Raw genomic sequence first — 22,847 nt, 5'->3', positions numbered from 1 at the left:
AAGGAAGAGCCAAGGGCAGGTGTTGTCAGGATGCTGGGAAGCTACCATGCTGCCTGGGTGAGGTGCCTTTTTGTGTTTATCTGTGACCTCATGGGGTGCTCAGTGTCCCAGGGAGAGCCTGAGCTTTAGGACATACGGGAATTACTTCTGCATCTGTGGGATAAGATCTTTCAGGGATGTGCTTTTGAGGACTGAGAAGCACATAGGCCAGCTTAACTCCCATGCTGGCAGTAAGATAGGCAGGTTCATTCTGTTTAGAAAACTGAGGTCCTGAGTATTTGAAAAGTTTTAATTTGTTTCATCAAGTGAGGCCATCGTTCTTGGGGATCTATAGGCAAGAAATGGTTACAAAAGGTGGGCAGACATTTTCTTTAGTGTTATAGCCACTGGTCAGGTGCCTATGCCCCTGTAAATAACCGTATAGGAATTCACTGAGTGTCTCTCTCTCTCTCTCTCATTCTCTCTCTCTCTCTCACACACACACACATACACACACACACACACAACATAAAACTAGAAAGGAAGAGGGAGGGATCACTAGGCCTGGGAGGAAGACAAGAAAAGTACTGGGAATTAATAGGCACAAAACATATATACATGTATTAAAATGTCAATGAAATTCCTTTATATATGTATAATATACACTAATAAATACATAATATATAGTTAATATACACTAATAAAGACATAAAAACAATTCATTCATAATAGAGCTGAGCCTGTACCTAGCCCAGGATCTGGAGATGAGAAGAACTTGGTAATTTACTAGAGAAAATACAGGATCAAAGTAATGGGTCCCAAGGGGCAGCTCCCTATGGAGGTACAGAGAAGAGGGACTGGAGGGCTAAGGAGATCCAGCTTTGGAGTCAGAGCCAGGGTTGGATATGAGCTGTGGGCCAATAAGTCATTCTGTGTATAAATAAAGACACCAATTACATGTTTTCTGAGATTGTCTTGACTTAGATGGATGATGACACGTTTAAACTGGCGCTCGAAGTGTGGTAACCACTGGGTAAGGTACAGGTGTGTGGTGCTTGCTAGCAGCCTGACCACCCTGTGCCTTTGCCTGGAGATGACCTCATGTAAAGTTGGTCGCAAGTTGGGAAAGAAGGTGATTGCCCTGATAGGGGCGAAGGGTACTGGAGATGGACTTAGGTAGGCTGTGATGGGTTCTTGGCAGCTCATGGGAGAAGAATGATGGGAGAATGAGCCCTCAGAGGCTGTTGCTGCCATTTCCTTCAAGGGTCTATGAACAGAACAAAATAAAATCTGGCACAAAGTTTCCAGAATTCTCTCAAGTGCTGCCAAGCCTGAATGTGTTTTCTGAGCCCCACCGAGGCAGCTTCATCTGCACTCCTTTCAAAGTTTGCAAGCACTGTGACCTTGTGGGGTCAAGAATCCACCTTGAGCAATGGAGCAACACAGGACCCAGCTCATTTCCCCAGCGAGGCTCTTGGCTCTGGCTCCTGTCCTCCCCTCACCAAGTTGGGCCAAAGAGTGAAGAAACAGGATTGGAGAGAATGCAAGTTTGGGAGGTCAGCCCTGCCGAAGGTGAACATTAACCCCATAGCCCTCTGGGATTGAACAAGAGGGCAAAGTTCTCAGACTCTTCCCTCTTCTGTGAGGAAGTACTGTTTACCAACCTTGACTGACAGCCATGCTTCTTGCTTCCACACCCCTGTGGGATGAGACTGAAATTTCTTGGCCTGGCATTCAAAGCCCTAGAGGTGACCTTGCTCTTCTTCAGTGGCTTGCTCCATGTTGGGTTTGTCACATGAGACCACACTTCAACCATCCCAAGGAGTTGTGCTACAGGAGCGGATGGATCAATGGGGCACAGGGTGTACCCAGTCTATGCCTGTTGAATTGAGTCATACTTTGTTTTCCCTCTTGTCTTCTAAAAAAAAAAAAAAAAAGCAGTGAGAATACAAACACAGCCAAATAGGCCTGTAAACCCCGAGTTTGAATATCAGGAAAGTTCATTACGTTGCATGACTGTCCTGTGTCAGGACTGCAGGAGGCTTGTCCATCATCAGAAAGAGGAAGTTGAAACCACCCCCTGTTCTTTGGCAGCAAATAGCCCTGATTTGGAATATCCAACACCACCGTGAATCTTTGCCTCCCACTCAGTATCACCTGGAAGAACACAATGCTATTACATAAAGAGCCTGAGAATCAGAGAATATGCAGGCAAAACATTCCTCAGGAGACCATCTGCCCTCTTCTCTCTTAGGGACCGCTTTGTATTGTCTCTGATTTGGTAGATAAAATCATTTTGTAGGGAGGGCTTTTGGGTTTAAAACACACACACACACACACACACACACACACACACACACACAAATTAACTTCCCAGATGTAATGGCTTGTAGGGTTTATATAAGCATCTTCCATCTAGGTTTGACTGGGTCTTTATCACCCAGGGACATTTGGCAGCATAGAGTGCCTGAAGACAATTTGGGTCATGAGGACCAATTCTTCCTGATATCTGGTGGGCAGCAGCCAAAAAAAAAAAATCACTGTTAGGGGATTACCTTGATTTCTTTAATTTGGGTAGGCAAGCCCATCCTCTGTGGGGGGCACTATTTCCTAGGCAGGAGTTATCCTAAAGTGGAGAAAACAGAACTGAATATCAGCATGCGTGCATTCGTTGCTCTCTGTTCTGATTATGAATGTAATATGTTCACGTTCCTCAGGCTCTCTGCTACAGTGAGCTGTCACCTGTAACTGTGAGCTAAAATAAAGAGTTTCTCCCTTAAATTGCTTTAGTCCAGAGCTGGTTTTGATCATGAGGGTGTGGGTGAGCCTGCCCTGACTCTTGTCTGCTGTGGGGTGGAGTGAGGATGGAGGTGGTAGCCTCTCACCCTTATCCCTTGTCACCTTCGGTAGTCCAGAGAGTTGGCCCTGAGGTTATGAGAGTGGGAGAGCTGTCCCTGACCCTCAGTTGCTGTAGCACTCAGGAAAGCAGGCCCTGCACCTTGGCTGGGTAGCACAGTGGAGCTGACTCTGGAGGCATGGGTGTAGGTGAGCCGGTCCCCAGGGCATGAGTGCTGGAGAGATGACCCTGCCTCCTGTAGATGATGGTATTGGGTGGCTTGAATTAATTTGGTGTTTTGTAAATGATCTAGGTAGTTGCTACCTAGAGGAAAACAAATCTTGACTTTTGTTGTTGTTTGAGAGACAGGTCTTACATAGTCCAGGGTGGCTGGCCTTGAACTCACAGTACAGTTACCGATATCCTTGAATTCATGATACTCCTGTCTCCACTTCCTGAGTGATGGACATATAAGCGTGAGCCACTATACTTGGCTCTCAAGTCTTTGAAGATAAGAAAATCTCATTGAGATTTCAGGTGGCAGAATGCTCATTTCAGTTGGGAGAACAGTGTTAACTTCAATGGGGTGGCGTAGGTACAAGTTGCTTGAGCAACAGTGGCATTTCACCTACAGTGCTCTGCTTGTCCTGAGTGTGCAGGGCTGGGACCCCTCAGTCTCTCCTCACTCACATTAGAGTGGCTGACTTTTCATTTCCTGCGAGAACTGTGGTGACAAGACCAAGGAATTTACATAGAAACCCAGTGGATTGGCTCACTCTTTCTTGGAGTCTATTTTTTTTTTTACTGACTTATTTACTTATTATTAATACAGCATTGTACCTACGTATATGCCTGCAGGTCAGAAGGGGGTACCAGAGCTCATTGTAGATGGTTGTGAGACACCATGTGGTTTCTGGAAACTGAACTCAGGACCTTTGAAAGAACAGCCAGTGTCCTTAACCTCTGAGCCATCTCTCCAGCTCCGGCACACACTGTCTTTTGTAGCAAGAGGCCACAGACTTAATGTGGATGGAGAGGTTTCCTTTCATTTTCCAGAGACTATGAGACTCAATTGTGAAAGTAGGTATAAACATTACTGTGTGAGACAACAGCCCCAACACCATGGTCAAACTAATTTCATCATCTGGTTCCTTAGGATCCCTGGATGAAATCCTGTGAGTGTACCTATTAGTTATTATAATTGATTGGCTATGCACAGAATTACATGCTGTTCTCCATCTCCAGTGAATACTATGAATTCTTAGCCTCAAGACTGACCGTATTTGGAGATGGGGTTTTAAGAGGCCTTCAAGGTTGAATTAGGGTAGAAGGATGGCACTCTAGTCTGTTAGGATAGGTGATGGTTGAAGAGTGAGAGATAGCCCTTCTCTGCACTCACATGGTGAGAAAAGGCCATGTAAGGGCTCAGCAAGAAGGAGCCTTATATAAGCCAGAAAGTTGAACCCTCTTCAGCAGCTAAACTACCAATGCCTTGGATGTCTTGCCTCCAGAGCCAAGAGATGTATGCTTCTGTTGTTTAAGACACTTAGTCTATGGCATTTTACTATGGACACTGGAGCAGAGTAACACATCTTCCTATTTGCATGCGAATCTTTTTAGTCCATTACTTATAAAAGAGAGAGAATCTTTGATAGATTACTTATGTCCATTGGCTTCCCTTGCCCAGTTGGACTGCGTTTAATGGTGCTGAGATTACACATGCTTGTGTTGCCAGACTGCATTATGTACTTTTATCATTTCTGCCTCAAGACCTTTATACTGCTGCTCCCAATCATAACACAATTGTCCCCAGGTCATAACTCAGATTAATTGGATCCTCCTCATGAAGGTTTTCCCTTACCACATTTTAGTCACCTCCTGTCTTAGTTAGGGTTTCTACTGTTGTGCAAAAACACCATGACTAAAAGTAACTTGGGGAGGAAAGGGCTTATTTAATTTTACAGTTTGTAGTCCATCATCCAGGGAAGTCAGGGAAAGAACACAAAGGAGGAACTTATGCAAAGACCATGAAGGAATGCTCCTTACTGCCTTGCTCCCCATGGCTTTCTCAACTTATTTTTTTATAGCACTCAGGACCACTAGCTCTGGAGTGGTTCCACTGACACTGATCTGAGCCCTCCCACATCAACCATCAGTCAAGAAACCATGGATTTGTCGTGGGTGCATTTTCTCAATTGAAGTTCCTCTTTCCCAAATAGCTTGTGTCAAGTTGACACAAAACTAGCTAGCACACCGTCTATGACAACTTCATTTAATATTCTTTAGAATATTTAACAGATGAAAATAATGTGTGCACTCATCTAGGCCCACCACCAGCAAGAGAGCAGAGGTCTCACCTGTCTGTCTCATTATCTCCTGTATCCCAGGGTCTAGAGCAATGATAGGCAGTGGAATGTCGTCATACCTGTTCAGAGGATGCAGAGCTGGAGATGACATTACAGCCTACTCACTCACACTTGTTGAATTTCCATTCATCCCTCTTAGATGTGGCCTAAGCCCTACCTCTTCATGTAACTCTTTCGTTTAAAAAATTGTGTTTATTTACCTATTAATTTTTTAAAAGAATATTTATTCATATTTCATGTGCATGAGTGTTTTGTCTGCATGTATGTCTGTGTACTCTGGGCATGTAGTGCCTATGGAGGATGGAAGAGGGTGTTGCAGCCCTTGGCACTGGAGCTACCGATGGTTGTAAACCACTATGTGGGTACTGGAAATTGAATGTTCTTCTAGAAGAGCATTAAGGGCTCTTAATCATTGAGTCATTGCTGCAGCTCTTTGTGTGTGTGTGTGTGTGTGTGTTTGTGTGTATAAAAGAGTGAGGAAAAGAGAGACAGAGAGAGAGAGAGACTCTGTGCCTGTGGAGGTTGGAAACAACTTGAAGGAGTTGGTTCTTTCCTTTCACCATGTGTATCCGTGGAATTAAACTCAGTTAAAGTCATCTAGCCTTGGTGATAAGGGACTTGACCTATTGAATCACCTTGCAATTTCCTGTCTTATTAATTTTTTTTATTCCTCCTAGCATTTCATAACTAATAGATCTTTGTTTTACTGGGGCCTACTCGGGGCTCCTTGAGCATGGTGTGAAACCCCATGCCATACTATAATCTCTTTGAGGAGCAAGGTGTACCCATGATGTCTGTCTAGTAGTTGGTGACCTGTTTGCACGAGTCTATTTTGATTGCCAGCACAGAAGAGCTGGAGAGCTTTCTTCTCCTCCAGCTTCTTCAGGAGAGTAAAGTGATACAGTCTTTAGTAAAGTAGATTTCACACTGACTGAATTCTCAAGTGGGGGAATAATTGTTAAGGCAGGAGATTGTTGCGTCTGGCTATCGTTGAACACCTCTAAGTGTTTATTCTCAGCAGAACCGAAGAAATTATGAAAGGAGAAGTGGAGGCCTGCAAGGGTTGTGAATTCCATGCTCTCAAGGAGACAGAGCTTCATGTCTCCACTCGACTGCTCCTCTAGCCAGGCCCGAGCAATGTTCTGTGACTCTCTTTTGCTAGAATAATTTCACCCAAGAATAGTAAGCATTAGAGTCCAGACCATTCAAGCTGGAAGGGAGGTCACCCACCTGACTCTGCTCATAAGAAAAGAACCCGCAGCTCTAACATTCCCCAGTAGGAGGTCACTCAGGAGGCCCATGTGGGTCTGCAGACTCAATGCTGCTCCTACCTCAGTGCTAGTCCTGTCCCAGCAACTCTTGTCATGCTGTCACATAACATGTTTTCATCCGCACATTGCTGTTCACAACCCTTGGGCAGCCTGACTGTGCAAGTGGAACATGCTTTTATGGTTTGATGTCACACACACCACAAGAGCACAAGCTCTGCTTCACCAGCTCCTTCTCACAGTTTGACCTCTTAGTGACACCTGGACTTGCACCATAAGGACAAGATAGATTCTGCTCAGATGTAATTGGATTTTGGAACCAAAGAAGACCTGGGATTTCTATAGGGACCAGCAGGGAAGGGGAAAAAAAATGTGCATTGTCACAAGTAGGAGTGTGGTCTGAGGCACGGACCTTGTCCCAGGGCCCAAAGCAGCAGCTACGGCTCTATACCTTTGCCCATGGAAAGGATATCTGGTTTTTCCATGGAAGCCAGAATATGATTTTATTCTTATTTAAACCCTTGAATTTTAAACATAGGCATAAATTGAAAGTGCTCTCTGGTCAAAAATTAAACCTTAACTAATCCTTGCTCTTTTACATAGAGATATAAAGTCACCCACCTATAGAATTTTCCTAATGATTTGGCTGAATCCCTCCTCAGGGAGCTGTATGCAAATGGAGGTTTGGGGGTGTGCGTGTAGGAAATAGAATTAGTAGGAGGTGATGTGATAGTTGGGGTGCTCACTGTCATGGTCCACTCCAGCCTAGCATAACTCAGAGAGTGGTTTGCCAAGGTACTTCCCTGGACTTTCTGTGACGCCTGCCCAGTACCTGGGAGTGGGCAGGGGAAGGGAGAGGTCCATGAAATCTGCAAATCAAGGTTGGGAGAAGAACCAGAAGGTAAAGGCAGCGGAGGGAAGACCAGTGAAGGACAGTTCAAGGCTGTGTGATTCTGTTCTGACTTCCCTGCCTGGGAGGGAGGCAGACACAGAGCGTCCTGTTCTTCAAGTCCCACTGTTTCTTCCCTGACACACCCTCTGGAAGTCTTTACTCAGTCCTGCCTGCTGACCTCAAGGGAAGCATGAGGAGAGAGGAACAGCTTTTATATTTATTTTTATTTTTTTAATATTAGTTACGGTTTGTTAACTTTGCATCCCTGCTGCATCCCCCTCCCTCTTTCCCTCCCAATCCCACCCTCCCTCCCTCATCTTCTCCCTGCCCCTTTCCAAGTCCACTCTAGGGGAGAACCTCCTCCCCTTTCATTTGATACTGGTTTATCAGGTATCTTCAGGACTGGCTGCAAAGTCCTCCTCTGTGGCCTAGCAGGGCTGCTCCTCCCTTGGGGGAGGAGGGAGGAGGGAGGAGGTCAAAGAGCCAGCCGTTGAGTTCATGTCAGAAACAGTCCCTGTTCCCATTACTAGGGAACCCACTTGGATCCTGAGCTACCACAGGCTACATCTGAGCAGAGGTTCTAGGTTACATCCATACATGGTCCTTGTTTGGAGAAACAGTCTCATAAAAGACGCCTGTGCCCAGATATATTTGTTCCTTGTGGAGTTCCTGTCCTCTCCAGGTCATATTAACTCCCCCTGCCCCTTTTATGATTCCCTGCATTGTGCCTTTTCTTTTCTTTTTTTTTTTTTTAAATCTTTAAACAAAGCACAGAAAACAGCTGAACCATCATCCAGCTTTGGGTCCCTTGACTGTCCAAGGGCCCCAGAGAAATAGGGGACTATTTGGGGTAGGCAAGACAAGGGTACCAGCTAACTCAGAGGACTCAGGTGTACATATGGGCCTCCACTGCCCATGAGCCTACTGCTGAGGAGGACAGACTTGATGTCCTTGAGGTACTGCTTGGTGAGTCTAATGAGACTGGGCCTCAGGCAGCCTCTTTCCACCTGTGCAGCGCATGGCAGGGATCTGGACAGACAAGCCTCTGAATGGCTCTCCCTGCTGGCTCTCTGGCTCACCAGCCAAACTCCTGTGGTTTCTGCCCAGCCTTGGGGACAGCTGGGTTTGTTTTGGTGTTCAAACCTGGGGGGTAGGGCACTGTTCTAACCGTGAGAAAAGAAATTGTTTTCAGGAGAGAGAGAAGAATTCCAGTGGGAGCACCTGAAGGCCCCTAACCCTACCCAGTCCCTCCCAATAGTAGAAAATAAATGTCTGACAGGAGCCAGCAGTCAGCAGGCCGCCCTGGGAAGTAAAAAGGTAACGAGGTGGGAGTGGGCCCCCTGAGATCCAAGATGTGGGCTCCACACAGGGGCTCCGCACAGAGTCTCCGGGACCTTCTCATTTACCAGGATCCTTGCCGCAAGTTGCTTGTTACTTCCTGCCTGCTGCCAGGGTCTGAGCCTCTAAGCTCTGTGGGGTTGCTTCTGGAGGTGAGGGTCAGGGTTCTGGGTGAAGGCAGAAACATAACAGCTGCGTGCAAATGGTGGATGTTGTCATTTCAAAAAGGAAACAACAGGACTTTTCCGGACCCAGAATATGCAATTAGGACTAGGGCATGGACCTAAAGAAATACATTGTCCTAACATACATATGTGTATATTTATATACTAACATATGTATATATACATATTATGTACATATGTACATTTTAGGTACATATATGTGTATCAGTACATATTATATACATATATACATTATATATATATATATATATATATATATATATAATACATATATATATATATGTATTAGGTTGTCCTTCATGGTGGCTCAGACCTTAGGCACCTCCTCGGTGCCAGCTTTTCATTTATCACCCAGCCCCCATCTAAAGGTAAGCCTCCCGTGTATTATGTCTCTTCAATTTGTTCCTTTCTTGCATATTGCTTATCGAAGTCTATAAATATCACCTTCGTTGCCTGATTACTTGTTTGTCACTCAGCAGCCTAAGTTAAAAGACGACCTGGTGAGGACAGAAGTCTCGATGTCCTGTTCTTCGCTGCTTCCCTTCCTGAAGGTCCTTACCCTGAAAAAGTTTCAGGAGAGAGGGAAGACTTCCGGTGGGAATCCTTGAAGGCTCCTAATCCTACCCACTCCCTCCTTTTTTTAGGTCACCGCGTTCAAGGGCATGGATAGTTTAGAAGGCGGGAAGAAGGGGAAGAAGGTGACAGGCCTGATCTCGGGGAGGCTCTTGACCTCCCACTCATCCTCCATTGGCTGGAACTCCAGCCTGTCTGGCCACAAGAGTGGCATAGGTCATGGCCCAGGAGGAAGAAAAGCACGTTTGCTCCACAAACAAATAGGCTCCATCATGCTGCCAGGGCAGGAGGTGGGGCCAGGTGACTTCTGGGAGCCTCTCTTATTTCTAGCATTTATAAGTTTTGCATTTCTCTTTTCTTTTTTTCTTTTCTTTTCTTTTCTTTTCTTTTCCGTTCCTTTCTTTTCTCTTTCTTTTTCTTTTTCTTTTTTCTTTCTTTTAGTAATTTAGCAGTTAAAGAGAAGTAAGGTCCTTGTCACCTCTCTTCCTTTTCTAACTCTGTAATTATTGTTATTTGGGTTCAAGGTTTCCCTTGTGTGTTTCTGGGGTGTCATTACAGACAGTGAGAGCATTTGTTTAGCAACCACAAGAGTGCCCAAGGCAGACAGACCTGTCTAGGAATCCTGGCTCCATCAGCCCCTAGGTATGTGCACTTGGGCAAGTTACCTAACCTTTCTGGCCTTCTGCTTTCTCCTTGGAAATGCAGACAATCACAGTAATTATCCTTACTTTGTAACGTTGTGAGGCTTAAGAGATCAGAGAGGTGCACCATTTATGGTGCATTTATTCCAGGTCACTGTCCTAAGTACTTTATTTTCATTCTCTTTTAAAAGTTTCGCCTCAACCCAATGGAGATCTATTATTAGCCCTGGTTTTATAGAGGAGAAAGCCGAATCACAGGGAGATTAAGAGGCTTGCCTGAAGTCATGTAGCTAATGGGTTGGGAACCAGGACTTGAATGAAATCATCCAACTCCAGAACCCACAAGGTACGTAAGATATGGAAGCAGTTACGAGTTGGAAAAGGTTTGTTTTTTGTTTTTTTGTTTTTTTTTTTTGTTACTGCTTTCTCTAGAGGCTGAACCAATCCTAGGCTTCATTCTAACATCAGTAACGATTTGTAAAACATTTCATAGTCCACAAACTGTCCTTATGGCTCTCAGCCCAAGGACTTCTCACAGTAACCATAAGAAAGCGTCACTCCTTCTGTCCCTATATAGGGGAAACCAAGCCCCACAAGTTACAAGGTCCTGGCCAAGGTCACACAGCCAGAAAACTGGCAGAGCTGGCTTATACACTCTGACCTGTTATAAGAGCATCACTCTGGCTAAGTTCAAGTTCCTATTTGCTAAGTGCTCAGAATGGGGCCAGGCACACCGTAAACACGATGTAAGTATTTACTAAAAAACTAAAACCAGTAAGTCTGAATATCACGCCCCACTGCTCTCTTCAACAACCATTTCTCTGGCACCCAAAACATCTGTGAAGTGAGTGTCAATGCCACCAGACTTCTGAACCTCCTGCTCTTCCCTGCCTCTTGTCCCCATTGTCCTGGGTTGCTTCAGGACTGGGCTTGTGTGTGTACCTTCTCTCCTTACTCTGCCTGGCTTTTTGGCAGCTTGCTATGATCTGGGCTCCTCCCTCAATCTAACAAATATTTGGCTGCTGCTGTTGCTGTTTCCCAGGCCCTTGCCTGCTGCAGCCTGATGGAATCTTCTAGGATGGTGTTAAGGCAGTGATCTGATGTGTTGTGATGCACTCCCAGCTGATTCTCCTTCTAACAGGGGCTTCATCTAGTTAAAAGGGATGATTCATGGCCTACTCTTAGGGATCCCCACAAGCCCACAATGGAGACCCTCGATAAAAGAGCCTGTTTCTAGCAGGACCTTATGAAGGAAGAAAGGCTGCGTGTATGCAGTTTCACACGGCGTCTTTTCCAACTGGGCATGACCCGTGGCACTTCTCTTTTATTATTTTCTTGCTCTTCCTTAAGTTGTTCTAGAAGATTCCTAACATTTCTTGTCAAATTAGGCCCCAAATTATTTCTGACTTGTGCTTTTAGTGGAACAAGTCCAGAAATGCCCAAACAATGGGAGCATCATGTTGGGAAACACACACACACACACACACACACACACACACACACACTAGTAAGGGTGACTAAGCCTCTACTATGTGTCATACAGCATTTCCAGCACCAATGAGGCAAGAACAAACAGGACAGCCATGGCCTCCTGTCTTTATCTTCAAGGGCAGCTGCAGCCATAGTACCATACACTGGGAGGCGTAAGAAACCTCATCTTTTATTCTGCTGGACCTGGAAGCTGAGATGTCCAAGGTCAAGGTGGTGGCATATTTGGTATCTGACATGGGTCTGTTTCTCTCAGATGGTGTCTTCTTGCTGTATTCTCATGTGGCAGAAGGGAAAAGAAACTCCTCTATTTTGATACCATCATTTTCATTTATTTATTTTTAGTTTTTGAAACAAGGTCTCACCACATAGTCCAGGCCATCTTCTGAATCACAATCCTCCTGCCTCCGACTCCCAAGTGACTAGATTTACAAGAGTGTATGATCATTTGCTGCCAACTTTTTTAAGAGCACTGTTGTAGAATGCCGTCCCGTGAACATTAGTAGCCATTGCCATTTTGATTGGAGCCCCTTTGACTGACTGCCTCAAGAGACCCTCAAGACCAGGTCTGTTGATGTTCCCTCAGAGAAAGAGGAAGTGGGAAGGACCAGGAGTCTCACCTAGAATCTCAGACACTCCACTCTCTCACACCCCTGCCACGTTGTACAGTTCTGCCATAGTTGAATGTGGCTTTTTCCCCCCTATGGAGGTGCCGGAGTCTTCAGGGAGAAGAGATTTAACTAAAGAAGGGACTATGCAGCTATGGGGAAGTCGTCAGCTGTGCTGGCTATGCAGCTGGTTTGCAACTCTGGTAAGCAACCTCTTGACCTGATCAACTCATAGACTTGATAAGAAGGACACGGAGGCACTCATGCTTTGATGATCTATGATCAGTGAGTACAAACTTGTTTGAGTGTCCTCGGGAAAAGTTAACAAAACAGGCTCTGGTGCCTCTCATGAGAAAACTAAACGGATGATACAGCCTTTCCCCAAATAGCTATATCTCATAATATCATCATTTTGGGATTTAGGCTTCTCATACAAAGTTTGAGAGACAGGGCATACAAACATTCAAACCACAGCATTGTAATCTGCTACCCCCCCCCCACATGCCCTTCTCAAATGCAAATTATATTCACTCTTGTACCAGTAACCTGGAGTCTTAACTGTTCCATCATCAATTTTAAAGTCTCATCTAAATATCATCTAAGTCAGATATGAAGGTATGATTCATCCCGAGGAAAATTGCTCTCCAGCTGTGAGCTTATGAAAGCGAACGTTATGTGCTTCCAAAAATCTAATGGTGGGGCAGGCATCGGGTATTCTCCCTGCAAAAGAGAGAAATGGAAAAAAAAAAAGCCAGCAGTAGCAGGTCCCAAGTAATCTCCAAACCTTAATGCCTGGGAAGAGCCTAACCTCTGCCTCCAGACTCAATGAGGGGGGCTTGCTTCTGCACCTTTGCTGAGCAGTGGTTGTCTCTCCACCCACTCTAATCATACCCTCTGGAAGGTCTTGTCCTCACTGAAGTTCTAACCCAGGCTAGAGTCTCAAGCTTGCTTCTGGGATCTCATGGATGTTTCCAAACCATTGATCTCATTGGGTGGTACCCTACCGGTGGTTCCCAATAGGAGGGTTGTCTTTGTGGTTGAAATTTACCAGGCTTCTGCCACAGGGTTCTCTGAACCACCCTTGGACTGGAGATAGGGGCATCTACATATTCATAGACTATGAAGCAGCAAAAATGAAATTCCACGGATGCTAAGTATATGGTATCCTGGTGGGGGTGTAGGGTGGCAACCACTGCTGCTCACACAGCCCCTGTGGAGCCAAGCCTAGGGCAGCTTAAGCTCCAGAGCACAGCAATCTGCCAGGAAGCTTTAGCTCTGGTCCACTTGGCTGTGGTGGCAGAAACAAGCTTATGGTCTCTTGTGTGCATTTGGGATAATTGGTCCACCATGTTGAAAAACAGTACCCGCCTTCCATGCTAACCTCATCATTAGGTCATATGGTACATCCTTATAACCTTCCAAAAAGCTTTTCTCATCTTTTCCAATATGAATAGTCCAGAAATCTTCATTTTAAGAAGCAATACCTTGCTATCGAAAACAAATTTGTCTTTAAGTTAGTTTTTTCTTCTCTCATTTTACTGAGGATCCCACAGGAGCCAAAGTGCACACTTTGCTTAGAAATAACTCCGGATAAATCCCTATTTTCATTACTTAAGCTTCTACCCTCCATAAAACACTGGCACATGAAAAGAATTCAAACAAGTTCTTTCTTGCTTTTTCAAGGATTATCTTTCATCTGTCCAACAACACATTCTTCCTTTCTGATTGAGACCTTATCAGAATGACCAGTGGTAGTGCAGCAATTTCCTCCAAGATGAAATAAGGAATGCTCCTACACTCAGGAAGCAAACAACTCACAAGTCTTAGGAAATCCCTGAAATCAGATTCACAAGGTTGGTCCTTCCCAAGGCTGTAAAAGCAGTGAGGGCTGCTAAGGACAGAGATCCTTCAATCTATTGCAAGTTATATGGAGAGCTCCAGTTTCCAGTCTTCTTTAGTTGTCACCCTTGCTGGGGTGGGCTTTTGGTAACGTAGGTCTGCCTTTGAGTCACCCAGGCTCTCGTAAGTGACCCCAGTAAACTCACTGGTTCACCTAATTGGACTTTGGTGGCATGATTGCTTTGTTTTTTTTGATGGTTCCTCTTCTGAGCTGAGCAGATATTTGTACGCGGGTCCTTAGAAACAGTGTCACACGACACCTGGGCCATATGCATCCCTGTCAATTCTGCTCACAGTCACTTTTGGTTCCCCCAGCACTGAGGCTTTTTCTGCAGATTTCCTGTTTCCTTTCCTTGCCCTAGCTGCAATCTCCCTTTGAGTCCCACCCACAGCAATATAGGCTTTGTGTAACATGAACCTCAACACTCTTCTACCCACGATCCATTGCTCATTACTGAAGCTGAAGTATTTGTTTAGCAGCTCCTCCATTTCTTGGTACTTGTTTTTGTTCTGTCGCTTCAGGCTGTTATAATAAAAGTATAGTAAGCTGGTGGCTTATAAACAAAATGCATTTATTTTTCACTGTTCTGAAGGCTAAGGGAGCTCATGATCAAGATGCCTGTAGACTGAATGTTAGCTGAAGGCTCACTCCTCCCATACAACACCTTCTAGCTATGTCCTCATGTGGTTGAAAGGACAAACCTTGAGTGTGTTTTGTCATAACAAAATCATTCTTCAAATGACCCTAATTCCATATACCAGCACTGTGGGAAATAGGTTTCGGCATGTGACCTAGGTGAGAAAAATGTAGCACAAGCCTCAAGCTAGGCAGTCTATAAAAATTTGATTCAAACCTTTCAAGCTAAAAGACGAACCCTTCCCAAATTATATCAGACCTGTTTTGCTTTTCATATCTGTGATAACATGACACACAACAATCAAAACAATAAAAAACTAATTGAGAGGCTGGAGAGATGGCTTAGTTCTTGAGAACATTTGCTGTGTACTCATGAAGACTAGAGCTCAGACCCAAGCACTTGGAACAAGCTGGGTGTCATTCACATAGGCATTCATACCCTCAGATAGACATGTGTGCACAGTTTCTCTCTCTTACACACACACACACACACACACACACACACACACACACACACACACATACACACACACACACACACGTGCATGTACATACACACCTTAGAAAAACAATCAAAAGAAATTACCAAAATGGTAAATTATATCAAAGACTTAGTCATATTCTGTGATTGTTAAAACTCATGGTTGATGCACTTGGATTTCAAACCATACACCAATGCATCTGTGGGCATGTCTTTAGATATGTCTACAAGGACATCTCCAGAGAAGAAAGGAAGATCTATCTTGAATGTGGATGATGCTATTCCTGAAGTAAACAAAAATGGATAAAGGAGAAAGTGAGATGAGCACCATTGTTCTTTGCTTCCTGACTATGTATACAATGTAACCAGCTACCTCTTGCTCCTGCTGCTGTGCCTTCCTCATAGTGATGGACTGTGTCCTCAAACTGTAAGCCAAAAGAAATCCTTTCTTCACTCTTCCTGAAAGCAGCCAGAGGTGATCCTTGAAGATGGTTCGCTACTCTCTTGATCCAGAAAATCCTACGAAATCATGCAAATCAAGAGGTTCAAATCTTCGTGTTCACTTTAAGAACACCGGGGAAACTGCCCAGGCCATCAAGGGTATGCATATCCGAAAAACCACCAAGTATCTGAAAGATGTCACTTTACAGAAGCAGTGTGTGCCATTCCAGCGGTATAATGGTGGAGTCGGGAGGTGCGCCCAGGCCAAACAGTGGGGCTGAGCTCAAGGTCGGTGGCCAAAAAAGAGTGCTGAATTTTTGCTGCATATGCTTAAAAATACAGAGAGTAATGCTGAACTTAAGGGTTTAGATGTAGATTCTCTAGTCATTGAACATATCCAGATGAACAAGACACCTAAGATGCGCCGCTGAACTTACAGAGCTCATGGCCGGATTAACCCATACATGAGCTCCCCCTGCCACATTGAGATGATCCTCACTGAAAAAGAACAAATTGTTCCAAAGCCAGAGGAGGAGGTTGCACAGAAGAAAAAATATCTCAGAAGAAACTGAAGAAACAAAAGCTGATGGCACGGGAATAATAAATTCAGCATAAAATAAATGCAGATAAAAGTAAAAAAAAAAAAAAAAAAAAAAAAAAAGAAATCCTTCCTTCTTTAAGTTGCTTTGGTTGGATATTTTATCACACAATGAGGCAAGTATAATAACAAATGCATATCCTCAGTCTTGTTTGCTACCACGATCCCTGATTTAAAGAAGGGCTTTTGCTCACAGAGAATAGGTCTGTATTTCCTATCCTGTTACGCATCTGGGAGTGGCCATGTCACTGAATTCTGACCAATGATATATGAACAGAAACATGTGAGTGGCTTCTTGTCATAATCTTGAAGGGGCATGTCACGCCGCCTTTCATTCTTCTTATTTGGAGAACAAGGGCCAACAAAGATAAAGGCCAACACCCTGGAACAATGTACCAGCAAACAAGATGGAAGGAAAGACAAAGACAAAAATTTCTTCCTGGTATAAACTACTAATATTTTGTGTCTCCATTATATTACTGAGTTCATTTTGTCAGAGAGTGAGAAAGCAGAGTTAAGTTCTCCTGCTACGGTTAGGTTATTACCTGTTTACTTTCTTTGACTCAGTCTCTTGCTCAAGTGTTTTAATAATTTTCATTGAGAATTTACATATTTATAAATACTCCCTCCTCTTGAAGAGTTGACACTCAATTAACTTGTAATGCCTCTATCTTTAATATTTCTTATTTTCCTTAAGATATACTTAATTTTAATTTCTACCAGGCTTATGATTCTTTTCTGTGTGGTACATCTATACACTGCACAGATGCCTATAGGACATCTATTTTCTTTCTGCCTATATGTACATCTATGCTTAAAATACTTCTTTGCAGAAAGGTTTTCATTCTGCCTTGCTTTTGTATCTAATCTGTTACTTTTCTGTTTATGTGATGTGCTTCATCCATTATCTTGTTAATAAAACACTCTACGTTTTATTACAATTTTAAGAGTTACAGGAAATTTCTAATGTTCTCTGAAGAGTTTCCCGCTTACCCCATATCTAGTTTTTTCTATTATTAACAACCAAATTTATGAATTCATTTCCTTTTAATGAGTGTTGACATTATTTTGACATAATTGTCCTTAGACATGTTATCATTTTAGTATTGATTATTTTCCCACTTTGTAATTTTTATTTTCTTCCTTGAAAATTTCTGAATGATATTTGGAAATCCCTTTCATTTCTCTATTGACTTTTCAGCTGTACCTGTTTGTATTGTATTATCAATGGTTACTCTAAGGATTACAATGTAAAATTTTTGCCATGTACACTATAATTTGAACAAATATTTTACCACCTCTTATGAATATCCAAAATTCTTGCAATGACATAGTTCCAGTTGCCCTAGCCTTTGTTCCCTGTATCCTATATGCCATGATTGTTATGTATGATGTAACTATTTATATTATAGGTCTATCAAGGTAACTTAAACATGGTAGAGATTTGTTAAAATTTCAGTTCTTTGAGCCAATTTTCACTTTTGAACCATTTTCTTCTTTAGATTACACAGTTTCTATGGTTCTCTCTTTGATCTACTGCTCTTCCCTATTATTTTAATTCTATTATTAAGCTTATTTAATTTTTTTAGAATAAAAACAGGTGCATTTTTTATTTTTATAAGGTTTGAAATAGTTTTCTCTTTTTTTTAGATTTACTATTTTTAATTTCTTTTAAGTATATTTTCTTGTGTGTTATTTAGCATGGTTAAATGAGTTGCTTTAAGTCCGTTCTTGGTAGCAACATCTGGGTTATTTTGGCAACTGGTCAACTCTAAAGAATGATTTTCATTTTTTAAGTTCTTTGTTTAATTTTAGGTTGCAATTTACAGATCACAAAGTTTACATTGTGAAGACTCTGAATTTGTTATAGTCATTGAATCAGTTAACTTTGCTTAGATATGGCCAAAGGCCCACAATGAGCAAGTTGAAGGAAAGAGAGATTTATTTAGCTCATGGTTTCAGAGGGTTCAGTGTGTGCTTTCAAGGCCCCATGCTATGGAACAGAATATTATGGCAGTGGAATTGTGTGGTAGGGAGTTTCTTTAGCTTATGGCAGAACCAAAGCATAGAAGGAGGCAGGGGACAATGACAAGATACCAAGGACCCACACTGACAGGAACCTACTTCCTCCTGCTAGGTCTTATCCTGGAAAGTTTCCAAAACCTCCCCAAATAGCATCACCACCTAGGAATTAAGCATTATCCTCTTTCTTTCTTTCTTTCTTTCTTTCTTTCTTTCTTTCTTTCTTTCTTTCTTTCTTTCTTCACTTTGATCTTATTCTTTCTGTTCTGGTATTTGCTTGAGTCTCTGGCTGACCTTGAACTCAATCCTGCTTCAGCCTTCAGAGTTCTGGGATTATAGGTATACACTATCATGCCTGGTTCTCTCTTGCATGCTCTCAGCACACGTTTTATAATTTAATTGGCCTTATATGTTTGATTTTATTACTTAGCATTTTGCTAGGATATCTATGTCTCTTCTAACATGGTACCTTGTGGCTTTAGTGATATAGCTTTGTAATATAATTTGAAATCAGAAACTCTTTTGTCTCTAACTTTGTTTTTCTTTTTTCAAGATGGTTTTGTTTATTTGGAGCCTTTTATTCCTCCAAATTAATTTTAGAATTATTTTTATATATGTTTCTAGAGGAAATACTTTGAGGGTTCAACAGAGTTTACCACAAGTCTATGTATTACTTTGGGTCTTACAGATATTCTAATAATATTAACTCTTCCAATCCATTAAAATGGGGTAGTTTTCTATTTATATTTTCTCCTCACTTTATTTCATCAATATATAATTTTAACTATATGTCTTCTTTTGGGGCTAGGCTCTTCTATGATGTTGGAGTTGAACACAGGCCTTCCTGCACATAGGCAAACACTTTACTGATTGAGTTACCTCCCATCTCTGGGATCTCCCTCACCTTTTTTGCACAGTTCATTGTGGTAAAGACTCACTTGTCAATTTTGAAATTTTATTTATTTTTTTTATCTTGCTATTTTACTCAATTCATTTACTAATATATAACAGGTATTTGTTAATCTATTTTTTAAGTTATTTTATAGAATCTAGAGTTCTCTGTATATACAACCATTTTTATTTACAAACATAAGCATAACCACATGTCTTCCTTTGTAATTTGGATGTCCTTTTTGCAATTTTCCAGTCTACATTCCTCTTCAAATCAGAGCCAAAATACTATACTGAATTCTGAATGAAAAAAGAAGTAGAACCGGTGTCTGATTCTGGGAAATACAAGATGTGTTGGTGCTCAAAGGCTTCCTACAGCAGCAGAAGGAGCAGAAGCCAGCCAGGTTTGGAAACCACATACATTCTGTGGCTTGTCACTTGGCACATAACCCCTTCCCTTTGAGAGCCAAGTCCTCTGCTATGGTGGGAAATTAGCTTCATTCTTTAAAGACAAGTAGCTCAGGGCTACTCTAAATGTCCAGTGGCCCCACAAAATGTGGTGATAACATTAGAAAGGTCAATCAGAAGCATATGGGTTAGATTTTGTCCGAAATCACATGAAGATTTTATTAGTGGAGACGTTCTCAAGAGAACAAGTATGTTGACATTCCTTTCTCAAATCCCAAACATTTGAGAGATGCCTTTGAATAGTCCTCTGAAAGTAAAACAAATGAAAAACCTTTCAAGTTTTAGAACTTGAAAAGACAACTAGACTGTCTCCATTTTTTTTTTTTTTTCTGTATAGTAGACTATATTCCTGGTATCAAGTTACCTCGAGGAGGTCAAAACAAAACAGCAACAAAACATGGCCCATGTTCAAGATTTCTCTTCTGCCATGTCACCCCCTGGGAACTAGGAGAAGCTATTTATATTGCCACAGGTTTAGTTTCTTTGTGTATTAAATAGAGTCATTACATCAAAATGGGGAGTTGTAGATAAAGGAAGATATCTACAATGACACTATGTAAAATTTCTGGACTATAGCTAAGCCTTGATAATATCTTGTCAAATGGTAGTGTTATAATGTTAAATAAAATCAGTCCATATATATAGCATTTTTCTTATTCTCGTAATACACAGCAGCAATTTTAAAGAATGAACTGGATGGAGAGACTAGCTCAGATGTAAGTATTCATGCTGCTCTGGTAAAGGACCCAAATTTGATTCCTAGTACCCACCTTAGGGGGCTTACAACCACCTGTAATTTTAGCTCTAAGGAATCTGATACCCTCTTCTGGATTCCTAGAGTTCTGCACTTAAGTGTATACTTCCCCATGTACAAATAATTAAAAAAATAAAAATACATTTAAAATTCAAGTTGCTGTTTAACTTATACTTTGTGTTAGAAGAAGAAAGAAGTTTAGGATTTAGTTAATTGCTTAACTATGTTATTTTTAATGACATCAGAACTAGATTCAGTATTTTCTCTGTTTATTAATTATATGTGTTTGCCAAGGCAATTCACTTCTCTAAGGCCTCCCTTCTCCAAGTTGCCTGCTTGTATTACTGTGAAGATGAAATAATCCATGTGAGCTATTTGACATAGTACTGGTAAGTTGCAATTGCTAAAACATAGCAACTATCACCATCATCACCAATGAGAGTTAATCATTTTCTTATTTCTCCCTATATTAAAAATCCCAATTGACTTCAGTTCCTCAGATATCCATCTAAAATAAAACATTACAAGTACAATTGCTGTGTACTTGGATGATTTTTTTGTTTTCTTTTTGGGTCAGTTCTACTTAACATCGCCCTTCAAATGTGCTTTTAAGCAGGACTAGAAACTACAACTTTCTTTGAAAGATGGTGTCCAGTTATAGATTCACTATGATTGAAATCATTACAGTCATAGAATGCTGAAATTTTGATGTCATACGGAAGGGCCATTGAATGATTGAATTTAACTCTTCTTAATTTGAACCTTAGGGTTCTTAAGCCACAATGCTACAGAAAGAGTAAGAGAGTCTAGGAACCAATTTGTATTCTACATCCTCTTGAGAAGAAGTCTGCTGAAAGCATTCATAGCACGTATGTACAAGAGTCCATTTTTGGATGGGTGGTCTTTTGATCACCTGCTTTGAGCAGTCGTTTCATGTCAATATGACAAATACTTGAGAAAAACACCTCAAAGTAGGAAGAATTTATTTTGTCCACAGAGGTTTCAGTCCATGCTCCTTGGTTTTGTGGATTCTAGCTCATGAGTAGACAGAACATTATGGCAGTGTGAACATATGGCAAAGGCTGCTTACTCCATGGAGGACAGGAAGCACAGAGCAAGGAAAAGACTGAGTACCAACAAAGGCATGACCAACGACCTATTTTTCCCAGTTAGACTCCACCTAGTCTTTCCAGACTCTCCTCAAATAGAGACACTAACTGGGCGCTAAGCATTTAACACCTAAGCCTGTGGGTGACATTTCATATTCAAGCCACACAGGGCCCCACCTTGTGCTAAGTGCAAGGAGTTAAAAATGTGTAAAGTATGATCTTTCACCCTAGGGGGATCACAAATAAAGTGCGGTATTTGAGACTACTAAGATGGAAAATTTCCCCATGACAGAATACAGCAAGGGGAGTAGGAGACATTAAGTGACATGATCATGATAGTAGCAGAGAAGTGTTAGGGATGCCTGACATGAGTTATCCCATTTAATTCTAAAAGTATTATGTTGTATGTGCATGCTGACATCTTCATTTAACAGATGAACAAACAAAAAAAATCACAATTGTGCTGAATACCACACTTACATAGAAATGGGCCTTCTGTTTTACAGAATAAGCCTCCCCCCACCCTGGATAGAATACTATGCAAGTATCCAGTGCCCAGTCAATCCTGATCTCTAAGCCTTTCTCTCCTCTTGGCAAACCCCCTAAACCATACTGGATCTTGAAGATGTTCCTGAAGGCACTAAAACAACGTTCCACTTCACATAATGAGAAGACCATCTAGTGTACAGGCAGATCATTTTCCCAATAGTGTTGTGGTGACAAAAATCAACAAGTTTCTTGTCAGAACATCTTGGTCATTAAAAATGCATTAACAACTCATTATTCAAGATGCTGTACTAATTCTATTCATTTCCTATTGAAGCTTATTAAATCCTAAGAGCCTAATCAACCAGAAGTAGTATTCAGTGGCCACAAAGAATATGTTCCATTAAAAGAAAAAAAAAAAAAAAAGAATGATGACCAAAGTGGTAATTATAAAGCATTGTATTTATCTGGCATAAGCTCTTCTAATGGTCTGAATGGGTTCGATGCTCCCATAGAAAAGGGTTTGGGAAGCAATTTATTAAAAAGTAAAATTAAAAGGGTATTTGAGTGTGTATATATGTGGCAGGCAGGCAATAAGGCTGTTAAGGGAATTCCAGAATTCTCTAGAAAAGAGAGATTACTAATAGCAATCTTGTAATGGATTTGAAAAAAATAAAACCCCTTTAAAAACATACCTAGGAGATCAGAATCAATTCCTTTTTTTTTTTTTCCAGTGCTGTGGATAGAGCCCAGGCCCATACTAGGCAAATAATATCCTACCCTGACAGGAGTGAAACTTGAGCCATCTCATGAGCAGAATTCTCATTTCGAACACTTATGAGTCATGGCTTTGGATGCTTAGTTTTACCGAGTGTGCCAATCATATT

At 41.9% G+C, this 22,847-nt stretch overlaps 1 pseudogene; it reads left to right on the top strand.

Moving 5' to 3' along the window:
• Positions 1 to 15,650: 15,650 nt before the first annotated feature.
• On the top strand, positions 15,651 to 16,280 carry LOC129679506 (60S ribosomal protein L17-like; annotated as a pseudogene).
• Positions 16,281 to 22,847: the final 6,567 nt, after the last annotated feature.

This window comes from Psammomys obesus, unplaced genomic scaffold (genome assembly GCF_907164565.1).
Source record: "Psammomys obesus unplaced genomic scaffold, mPsaObe1.curated_primary_1811, whole genome shotgun sequence".
NCBI classification, from domain to species: Eukaryota; Metazoa; Chordata; class Mammalia; order Rodentia; family Muridae; genus Psammomys; species Psammomys obesus.
Note: the sequence above shows the minus strand (reverse complement) of the source record. Positions and strands in the feature narration are given on the sequence as shown.